Source organism: Elephas maximus, chromosome 25, assembly GCF_024166365.1.
Source record: "Elephas maximus indicus isolate mEleMax1 chromosome 25, mEleMax1 primary haplotype, whole genome shotgun sequence".
NCBI lineage: Eukaryota > Metazoa > Chordata > Mammalia > Proboscidea > Elephantidae > Elephas > Elephas maximus.
This window is the reverse complement of record NC_064843.1, coordinates 4,451,324-4,463,014: the sequence shown is the minus strand read 5'-3', so window position 1 is coordinate 4,463,014 and position 11,691 is coordinate 4,451,324. Positions and strand designations below refer to the sequence as shown.

General features: G+C 48.8%; 1 long non-coding RNA gene across 1 annotated transcript; it reads left to right on the top strand.

Annotated features, from left to right (window-relative positions):
* Window positions 1-47: 47 nt before the first annotated feature.
* On the top strand, window positions 48-11,655 carry LOC126067274 (uncharacterized). The gene is made up of 3 exons (XR_007515388.1): window positions 48-257; window positions 6,531-6,593; window positions 7,362-11,655. It is a non-coding gene; the product is annotated as an uncharacterized LOC126067274 (long non-coding RNA).
* The last annotated feature ends 36 nt before the right edge of the window (window positions 11,656-11,691 follow it).

Here is an 11,691-nt window from a genome sequence, read left to right as displayed (position 1 = left end):
CCAGCGGCCTGGGTCGCCTCCGGCCCCGCCCCGGCCCCGCCCCTACGTGACAGCTCGTCTTCCCGCCCCGCAGCCGCAGAGCGCGCCCCGCGACTCCAAACGCACGTCCCCGAGTGATGAGACCCCCACAGGCCCCCAGCCCCTCCGGCTCCGGCATCCCACGCGGACGCCCTGGACTTGGGGAAGGTGACGCTCCGAAGCTTGCTTGCTGACAGCGGCCTGCCCGTCACCGGGTGGAGAAACCAGGCCTCAGGCAGGTAAGGTGGAAAGGGACTGCCCAGCAGGGCCGAAGGGCTGCGGACTGGAGGTCACCGAATGATAGGCGGCGATCGGGAGGGGGAGGGGCCAAGAGCAAGGATCCTTCCCTAATTGGCACCCCTGCACTTCTGGGCCAGGCGGAGGCCTGCCTGCAGGGCTTTCACCTGAGGAAGCTCTGAGGGTTATAGTCAAGCGTGAAAATGAACCCACAGTCATGCCAAGTCTCCAAGAAAAGGGTCCCAAAGGTGTTTGGACTACTAGAGCCCAGAGAGAGCCGGAATGTTCCACAGTTATGAACAGAGCAGGAAGAGTGGGGGACATCTCTAACATCTTAGAGTCACACGTGCCCCCATCAGCCCCATTCACAATGAGGAAACTGAGGCATAGTGGGGACAGCCAGTGGCCAAACATCTGATCCTCCCCTTGCTTAGTGATCTTGCCTCCTGGCGTTTATACTGGAGTGTAGTGCCCTCCCACACTGAAAGAGGCCAGTGGTGTAACCAACAGAACACAGTGGAATGACCTCCAAGCCCCGGTCATAGGAGGCACTGCAGCTTCTGCCTGGCTCTCCCAGATCACCAGCCACCATGTTGTGAGGACACCCAAGCAGCTCTGTGGAGAGGCCCACATCAGGAGGAACTGAGGCCTCACACTAGCAACCAACACCAACGCGTAGGGCACGTGTGTGAGTAATTTTGCAAGCAGATCCTCCAGCCCCATTAAGCCTCAGAAAGTGCTGACCCAACCAATAGCTATACCACAGTGTCAAGAGAGACCCCGGGCCTGAACCACCCAGCCAAGCTGCTCCCAGCTGTGAGGTAACAAGTGTGTGAGATGATGGTTTATTGTTGTTTTCAGTCACTCAGTTTTTTGGCGATTTTTTAATACAGCAATAGATAACTAACACACACTGTCCCTCAAACAATGACACACATCTCTTTCAAACCAAAGTCAACACCCAGTTGGGCGGGGCAACTTGAGTCGGAAGTTGTCTAGGTACACTGCGAATAATCACACCAACAGCCTTTACACACACAAACATCGAGCTGCATGACAGAGTGGAAGACAAGAATCCATAAATAATAGCTGTGGCAAAAGACCTAGAAAGAAACTTAACAAGAAACAGGCAGAGACAACTCTGAAGTGCTCCTGAGAGACACAACAGAACACTATAAAAAACAGATGAAATACCACGTTCTTGGGTAGGGAGACTTAACAACACATAAACTTACCCATGACCTTAATGCACTCCTGACAACAATACTAAGAAAATGGGGTTGGGGGGCAGATAGCCTAATTTTAAAGTTCATCTAGAAAAGCATAGCAAACAATTAAGAATGGGCAGGAAGTTAAAAATAATAATAATAATAATGGATACTCATCCTACCAAATATTAAAACACATTGTAAAGCTACTAAAATGAGAAGAGCGTGGTCTGGGGCACAAGGGTAGTCAGGTCAACGGACAGAATGGACAGTCCAGAAATAGGTGGAAGCACACACAGGAGTTTGGTGGATAATGGAAGGTGGCATTCCAGACTACAGAGAAAGTTGGATTACTCAACAATTCTCATGACAACCATTGGGTAGCACCTTGAAGCAAAATGGTGGGGAGGGAGAATCCTTACCCAACACCTTAAACCAGAATGCAAGAGCAGATGGATCAAAGATTTAAACAGAAAGAAATGAAAAGATACTAGAAGCAAAGAAGGTAGTTTTTTGTTTTTGTTTTGTTAAGTATTGCTGGAGCTGGGGAAGGCTTTTCCCAGTGAAACCCAGCCCTAGGAGCAGGGCTGTGCAGAGCCAGCTTGTATGTGGAGCCAACAAGTGCATCTTCTGCTCTCAGTTCCATAACTTGAAAGTAGCCACGGTGGGAATATTTACACCACGGAAATCAACATACGCTGGGAATTGGGCCCCTTTTTTCCTCCAGAGAGCCAGTTGTTAAACATTTACCATCACAGTGCTGCCTACAAAAGATGAAAGATTGATAAATTCAACCATGCAAAAATAACAGCTTTTGTATAAGCAGCAAAACAAAACCTGCATCAATAGAGTCAAAAGCCAAGTACAAACTGTGAAAAAAAAAAAAATGAGTAACTCATATCACGTCTAAAGGTCTAATTTCTTTAATATATATATTAAAAAAAAAAAAAAAGCCACAGAGAGGCTGAGGCCCCACTCCGGGTTGGAGGGGACTAAGGAGACGTGAGGACCACATACAGCGTGGGCTCCTGGCTGCACGTGTTATGTCATTGTGCAAGTTTATGCAATAAGACCAATCGGACAAAATGTAAACAAAAGTATAAGGAGTGTTTGTACTATTTTTGTAACTTTTGTGTAAGTTCATTTGAAATATCAAAATGAAAAAGTGAACAGTGTTTCTGCCCCTCACACCCTCAGCTCAGTCTTGCCCCACAAGCCTGCACCTCCTCGAAGGTTTCCAAAGTCCCCAGGGGATACGGCACCCCCCACAGACCTTGCCCTCTGCCCCTCCGCCACTGGCTGGAAAGGCCCCAAACACCCCCCCCCACCCCACTGTCACTGCTGTACTCAGAGGTCCCCAGAGCCTGGAAAAGAGGACAGACCTCAGTTCACCGGTGAGGGTGGGTCTCATCCTCTTAGCTGGCCTAGCAGCCTTTGATAATACCTCAAATGAGCACTAGGGACCTCCTTACCCCAGCCAGGTCACACCCTGCCCCAGAGAGAAGAGGTGGGGTCTATGAGTGGGAGGGGATCCCAAGTATCATCAGCATCCCAGCTGATGGGGAGGCAGCGATGAGGACTCCTTGGAACTGTCCATCCCCATGGGGGTTGGGGGAAAATTCGTGAAGAAGGGACCCAGGGAAGGGGGAATCTGACCTTGCTCTGGGAGGCTCTGCACCGCCCCCCCCCGCCCCTGCGCCGTCTCCTAGCCGCCATCGCCCTGTGCCGTTCCCTGAGCATGTCTGTGCGGAGTCTTACCACTACCCATGCCCCTCCTACAACCACCACCTCTGTCCTCAGACTCTCTGGATCCTGCCTGGAGCCCTCAGACCAGGCCCTGAGCTAGACACCACCTGGTCCTGTGTGGCTGATAGAAATGATGGTGGTGAAGATCAAAGTGACAAATGGCCACCTGCACCCCTCAGTCAACCGAGGTCCCCTGGGGGGGTGACAAGTCAGTGCCCACTGCCTCCTCTGTGGCTCTGTCACTCTGTCAATGGGGATTGTGGGTAGATCCAGATAGGTGGAGGGCCACACTCAGGCTAGAAGGGCAGGAAGCCTCAGCTTCTGACGCCAGAAGCTCAAGTCCACGCTCCTGACCACTGGACCTCATGTGCAGCCCACCTGTCGTGCCTAGGGTATGCCCACCCCCTCCCCAGGCCCAATTCCCCTTCACCCTGGACCCCTCCACCCACACCAGCTGACACCCTGCTGCTATAAACGGTAGTGGCTGAGGTAATAAGAACATTCATGACTGACATTTTCTCCATGGCAGGCACTGGGGCTGGGTGGGGAGATGCCAGAAGCTTCCTGCCTCACAAAACATGCAGAATGCTGGAAGAAACATAACTGCAAATGTCAGAGTGGACAGAGGGGGCAACAAAGAGTCCAGACCCATACTATCTGGTCAGCTGGTGTTCTAAAGAGGACACCAAGGCAGGGAGAGGACAGTCTTTTCAGGAAATGGTGATAGAACAACTGAATAAACATATGGGGACAGGCGTAAGTCACAACCGCTACCTCACACCACACAAAAATTCATTCAAGATAGATTGTCCAAACATAGAAGCCAAAGCTGTAAAGCTTCTAGAAGAAAACACAGAATGTCATCACAATGTTGCAGTAAGCAAATATTTCTTAGGACATTAAAAAATTATTAACTAGATTTGTAAATACTTAAAATGTCTGCTCTTCATAAGACACCAGTGAGAAAATGAAAAGGCAGCTATCGGCTGAGAGAAAATATTCAAAATACACACATCTGAGGAAGAACTTGTATCCAGATTATTTAAAAAAAAAAAAAAACTCTTAAAACTCAATCATAAAAAACCTAGTTTTTAAAAAATGAGCACAATATTTTAACAGACATGTCACGTAAGAAGATATACAAATGGCCAACAGCACATGAAAAGGTGCTCAGGACATTAGCCATCGGGAAAATGCAAATCAAAACTCACCGACTCACCGAGGCACAAGATAGCACTTCTCCCCCACTAGGATGGCTATTATAAAAAAAAAAAAAGAGAGAGAGGGAGAGAGAAAACAAGTGCTGACGAGGATGTGGAGAAGCTGGAACCCTCACCCACTGCTGGTGGGATGTAAAACAGTACAGCCGCTGTGGAAAAGTTTGGCAGTTCCTCAAAAACTTAAACCTAGAATTAATTACCTTGTTGTCAATTGCCCTCAAGTTGACTCTGACTCGTGGTGACCCCATGTGTGTGAAGCGTCAGAGTTTTCAAGGCTGTGACCTTTCAGAAGCAGATCACCAGACCTATCTTCTGAGGAACTTCTGGATGGGTTTGAACTACCAACCTTCCAGCTAATAGTTGAGCACTTAACCATTTGTGCCCCCCAGGAACTCCCAGAATTACCATATAAGCCAGCAGTTCTACTCCTGGGTATACACCTGTCTTAGTCATCTAGTGCTGCTATGGCAGAAATGCCACAAGTGGACGGCTTTAACAAAATTTATTCTCTCAAGTCTAATAATTAGGCTAGAAGTCCTAATTCAGGGCGTCTGCTCCAGGAGAGGCTTTCTCTCTGCCGGCTCTGGAGGAAGGTCCTTGTCATCAATCTTCCTCTGGTCAAGGAACTTCTCAGCACAGGAACCTCGGGTCCAAAGGACACACTCTGCTCCCAGAGTTGCCTTCTTGGTGGTATGAGGTCCCCTGTCTTTCTGCTCACTTCTCTCTTTTATATCTCAAAAGAGATTGGATTAAGACACTATCTAATCTTGTAGATCTCATCAATATAACTGCTGCTAATCCATCGCAGTGACAGGATTTACAACACATAGAAAAATTTCATCAAATGATGAAATGATAATCATACAACACTGGGAATCATGACCAAGCCAAACTGACAGGTATTTTTGGGGAACACAATTCAATCCATAACAGTACCCAAAAGATTTGAAAGCAGGGACTCAAACAGACAGTTGTGCACCCATGTTCAACGAAGCACTATTCACAGTGGCCAAAAGGTGGAAACAATTCAAGAGCCCATCAACAGAGGAACAGATAAACAAGATGTGGTATATACATACAATGGTGTGCTATTCAGCCATAATAAGAAATGAAGTGCTGATACGTGCTGTAATATGGACGAACCTTGAAAATTTTACGCTGAGTGTAATAAGTCCAACACAAAGGACAAATATCATATGATCCCACTTAGATGAAATCATTAGAATAGGCAAATGTACAGAGATCAAAGTTTTCTTAGTGGTTACCAGGGGCAAGGGGGAATAGGGAGTTACTGCTTTAAGGGGTACTAAGTTTCTGTTTGGGGCGATTAAACAGTTTTGGAAATAGCTAGAGGTGATGGTTGTACAACATGATGAATGTAATTAATGTCACTGAATTGTACACTTAAAAATAGTTAAAATGGCAACTTTTATATATTTTACCACGATAAATTTAAAAAATGAAATAGAACGGCTGAATTTAAGGCTGACCATACCAATTGCTGGCAAGGATGTGGAGCAACCAGTGCTCTCACACATCATTGCTGGCAGCACAATATCGTGCCACCACTTTGGAAAACAATTCGGTCATTTCTGATAAAAAAAAAAATGTGCACTCACCATACACCACAGCAATTCCACTCCTAGGTAGCTGCCCAGGAGACAGGAAAGCACACGTCCACACAGAGACTTGTACCTGGACTAGCACAGCAGCTTTATTCATAGTACCCCCAAGCTAGAAACAACTCAGAGGTCCACCATCAGGTGCCTTGGTAAACACGTTGTGGCATATTCATGTAACGACATACTCTTCAGGAAACAAACAAACAACCAAACCACCACCACAACTGATATATACAAGAGCATTGATAAATCATAAAACATCATGTGGAGTGAAAGAAGCCAGACACAAAAGAAAATTTAACGTATGATTCCATACATTAAATACATGAAGTCCAAGAACAGACACAAACGTTATAGAAATCAGGGCTGACTGGAAATCACTATAAGCACATTTTACCTCAATGCATAAATTTTAGCGAAATAAATGTGTGTCTGTGTGTGTGAAGTATGTTTATACAAATGTGTTCACTGCGTTGCAGAGCTCAGACACAAACGAGACCCTTCACCAGATGTCACAATGAAGAAGGAACACCTGGGGAGTGGTGAGTGGGGCAAAGGGAGTAGCCCTCAGGAATTCTTGAGCTAATGCAGGCCTTAGAAGCTGGGTATTATCCTCTGGCTAGTTTTTGAACCAGAGGTGCCGCCCGCCCCCATCCATCACTGGTATAGAGTCCAGAGCCCACATGGGGCTGCCAGGCCAGGGACCCAGGGCTTACATGGGCTCTACCAGTGCCTGGGACACAGCCCACCCTACCCACCAAACAGGATTCCTACCCAGGCTCAGGGCAGAAACCAGAAGCCTGCACAAACTCATCAGACCCTCACAGCGCAGAGAAAACTGCATAGAATCGATCTGGAAATCTGTGAGGTCTTGGCCCATGGAAACCCCACCAGGGCAGAAGGGTGTCCAGCCTCAGTTGTCCCTACAGATAGGAAGGCACTCAGTGCAGCTCCTCCCCCCAGATCCAGCCCCTCAGGCGGCCCTGCAAGGCCGACCTTCACGTGTGCCTTGGGAGAAAAAAGCTGGCCATAGATACACGATGTCCCAGTTATTGCAGCTGCGTAACAAATTACCCAGAAACTCAAGTATAAAAAACCAAAAACCAAACCAAACCCAGTGCCATCAAGTCGATTCCGACTCATAGCGACCCTATAGGACAAAGTAGAACTGCCCCATAGAGTTTCCAAGGAGTGCCTGGAGGATTTGAACTGCTGACCCTTTGGTTAGCAGCCGTAGCACTTAACCATTATGCCACCAGGGTTTCCCTCAAGTATCAAACAACCATTAATTATGCTCATGCATGCTACAGGCCAGGACACAGCAGGGATGACCTCATCTGGGAGACTCGGAGTCTGGGGCTGGAGTCACCCGAAAACTCCTCAATCCCACATCTGGCACCTGGGCCGGGAAGACTCCAAGGGCTGGATCGGAACTATGGGGGCTCCTTGAGCATCTGTCTCTATCACTGTGTGATCTGTCCAGCATGGTAGCTCAGGCTCCAGAGGAGCAAGCTGTGAGAGACAGAGACAAAGAGATGGAGAGAGTGAGAGACAGAGACACAGAGACAGAGACGACCAATCAGGAAGCTGTATCACCTTTTCCTAATCTAGCCTCAGAAGGCATGCAGCACCACTCTGCCACATTCTATTCATTACGAGTGAGTCACCAAGGCCAGCTCAGATTCAAGGGGAGTGCCACAGAATCTGCAGACATGTTTCAAAGCCACTGCACAGTAGAAGACAGTCAAGAGGTTGTTCGCACTGCAGGAGAAACAAAGGGAAGAAAAAAGGCAGAGTCTAACCTAGAAGAAAACACAACTCGAGAAAATTCCTCACCAATACTTCAGTCTATCAAAGAACTTAATAAGAAACATGAATCTGAATAAATCAGTAATTACAATAAACATAAATGGACTGTATCCAATTAAAAGGCTGAGAATCAGAGATTGGATTTTTTTTTACAGAAATAATACTTTTTTTTTGGTGAAGGTATACACAGCAGTTTAGATTCCCGTTTAGCAATTTCTACATAAATTGTCCAGTGACTCTGGTTACATTCTTTACAACGCATAAACATTCTCGTTATTTCCATTCTGGTTGTTCCATTTCCATTAACCTATTTTCATTGCCCGCTTACATTTCATCTTTGTTTGAACGTAGTAGTTGACCATTTGATCTCACATACATGATTTTTTTTTTAGCAGTTATTTTATTGTGTTTTCGGCAAAGGTTTACACAGCAGTTTAGGTTCCCGTTTAACAATTTCTACAGAAATTGTTCAGTGACATTGGTTACATTCAAAGATTGGATTTTAAAAGGAGGAAGCTAATACACCTATTTGCTACTTGCAAGAGAAACACAAAGACACAATATGGTTAAAAATAAAAAAAGGGAAAACAAAATGCCAGGCATGTACCAAACAAATAAATGATGACATAGCAATATTAATATCAAACCAGAATTTAGGGCAACAAAAACTAAGCAAACAAACATAAACAGAACTAAGAAGGATCACTACTTAAAGAGGGAATCCCCCCAAAACAGTGTTTTTCAAACTTTTTTGACCAGTATCTGTAACTAAAGTTTCCCAAAACACTATCTTTGCTACATGCAACGCACTCTGAACTTCCTATTCTGTTCCTCCATTTTTACGAAAACGCTTGTCGCAACCATCAAAATTAGTTTCACGGCCCACGAATGTGTTCCCAGCTGTTTGAAAAGCACTAACCAAGAAGCTGTATCAATCATGAACTTGTATATACCGAATAACCTAACCTCAAAACACATAAAGCAAATAATGACAGAATGACAATGATTTAACTTGAACAAATTCACTGTCCAAGAGGGAGACTGCAACTCACCTCTCTCAGAAATTGCTAGGATCAGGCTGACCAAAAAAATTAGTAAGAGCATAGAAATGTTTGTAAAACCTAACCAGTGTTGGATCTACGTTCATCCAAAGATAAACGCAGCGATACACTTATTTTCAAGCACATGGCTGTTTACAAAAACTGATCTGGTCCAGGACACAGATGTGTCACCAAATTCCACAGAGAGAGTCATGATTCAGATGGGACAGGAGGCTTTGAGACCCAAGTAGAGAGAGGACAGCAGGGTCCAGGAGGTATTCACAGGGGAGTGGCACGGTCTGACTTGGGTTTTAGATAAAACGGGCGGCTGCATGGTAAGGAAGCAGCGAGGCCAGCAGGAAGGCAATCCCAATGGGAACTGGTGGTGAGCCCACCAAGAGGTGACAGAGACAGCGGGAAGATACCATGGAGCCATCTGGGTGGAATGCTCACTACTGACCACAGCCTGGAGTGGGAAGCAAAGACGTCTCCGGGGTTTCTATCTGAGCTCGTAGCATGTCCCCTACTGAGATAGGAGACAGGCTTGAAGACGGGGAGGGCAGGGACCTGTGTGAGGGGCTGGAGAGGAAATTTGGGAGAGGGCACAGACTCAAGGCCGGAGGACCAAGCGTGAGTCCTGGGAGCGGAGAGGCCAAACAAAGCCACCACAGGCCCTCCCTGACCAGCGCCCTCTGCTTCAAGCTGGTCAGGCACCACCAAGAGCTGACACAACCTGGATATCCTGGTCCACACTCATTTGCTGAACATCTACTGCATACAAGCTACTCAAATTCTCAAATCCGAAGACCAGTTATCCCCACTGGAGCCCAGGGCTAGCCCAGAAAATGCAGTGAGTTTGCTTCTTGGCACTTTCTCTGAGGACGCCAGTGTGCCACCTCCCAGCAAGCCTTTGGCCAGCCCAGAGATGGGGAGGCATTCCCAGTCACCTGCCAGGGTGCCCGCCTACAGCCTCAGGACAGCAGTGCTCTCCTGTCAGCAGCCACCCAGGGACACTCAGGCCAGGGACGGCATGCCCTTTGACCATCAGTTTGCTTCAGTGATCAAAGCAACAGGTCAGAGGGTGGAGTGAGACTGGCCTTGCCTGGGCCCAGGGATAAAGGGGCCCCCCATATGAGCCTCCCCTCTGCCCCGCCCAGTTTCAGCTTGATGGGCCCTCAGCATACTCTCCCTGCCTAGGGCCTGTTTCTCTTCCCCTGGCTGCTCTTCCAGGACATGCAGTCCAGCCCAAGGTGTGCGGACCAGGACCACTGGCCTAGAGGAGCCTCACAGAGGCCACAGAGGAGCCACCCTGCAGAGGCCCTCCTTGGGGGGTGGTGGCTGGAGAGTGGGGTGGGCGTACTGGACACCCTGAAGCCCCGCAGTGCACTTCCTAGACAGCATACAGCACCAGGAGCTGCAAACACGAGATGTGCCCCTCCCCCGCATCTGTACTGGGACACAGCCAGCCTCCCCCACTTCCCCAGGACATCCACCAGCTCCCTCAGGATGTCTGCAGGCACCTTAGATCTGTGGGGTCCAAAACAGAACTCTTGCTTGTCTTCCCCCTCACATCTGCTCCTTCCCTGTCATTCCAGTCTCTGGAGAGGACAGTGTCCAACCAGTTGCTAGGTCACTTCCTGGGAGCTGCCCTTGACCAGTCTGCGGCTGGCCCAGGACCTCAAGCCTTGGAGTTTGTCACACTCACAGATGCCTCTTGGCAGAGTGCTCCTGCTCTGAGCCGGGGTTTGAATCCTGGCTCTGCCCCTCCCTCTCAGCCTCTTTGCCGTCTGCACCAGATTAAGAGGGAACAGGCACATGGCACAGAACAGCACCCGGGTTTCCAGCCTCGGGACCCAGGGACTCTGATGAGAGTCAAGACCACCACCATTCCCGACATCAGAGTAAAGCCTGGGAGCACTCACAGACAAGAGAAACACCCCAGGAGAATAAGTGGGGAAGGCCACTGACACCGTGTCCTATGTAGGCCTCTGGAAACCTGGGTGGGTCTTAGGGCCCCAGTGGCCCCCACTTTCTCAAGATCTGTTGTCCAAGGAGCCGCTGCAGGCCTGAGTGCAGACGCCGGGATGCCTAGTAGCTGACGAGCAGACTGAACCTGCTCCACATCACTCTTCCATTGCAAGAGGCAGACACCGGTTAGGAAATACACTTTTATTTGAAACCAAAATGCCAAGAAGATACTAGCAAAACGGTGTACAAAGTGGCTCGGAGCACTGCCTGCTCGCGGCCCTGCCTGCTCGCGGCCTTGGAGCAGGCTCTGAGAAGGGGGGCTCACTCTGCAAACCCTAATGCCATCCCACCTCAAATGCAACGTCAAACCCGTCTTCTATACATGCTCCCAAAGGCTCCTCCTGAGTCTTGGCCAGCCTGCGCCAGCTGGGACTCTAGGGGTTGCAGAAGAAGGGAAGGGAGAGACAGGGAAGGAGGGGCCCAGACCCAGGGACCCAGACTGTCGGAGGCTTACTGGCGTCCTGCTCAGCTGAGGGTGGGCTCCTTGGGGTGGTGGAGCCACCAGACCTGCACCCCTTTGGCAGGACAGAACCTGCACCCGGGGCCTCAGGGCATGCTGCCAGGACCTCCCAGTGCACTGGGGCAGGGACGTATCACTCAGGGTCAACCCCAACACTCGCCTCTGGCGTGCCTTTGGCGCTGATGTTAACTCCCAATGCCTCAATGGCCTAAGGGCCAGGAGCAGAAAAGGACCCCAACCTGGCTCTTAAAAGAGGAAGTGAGGCTAACCCATGCTCCACCTAAAACCCAGCGTCAGCAGCAT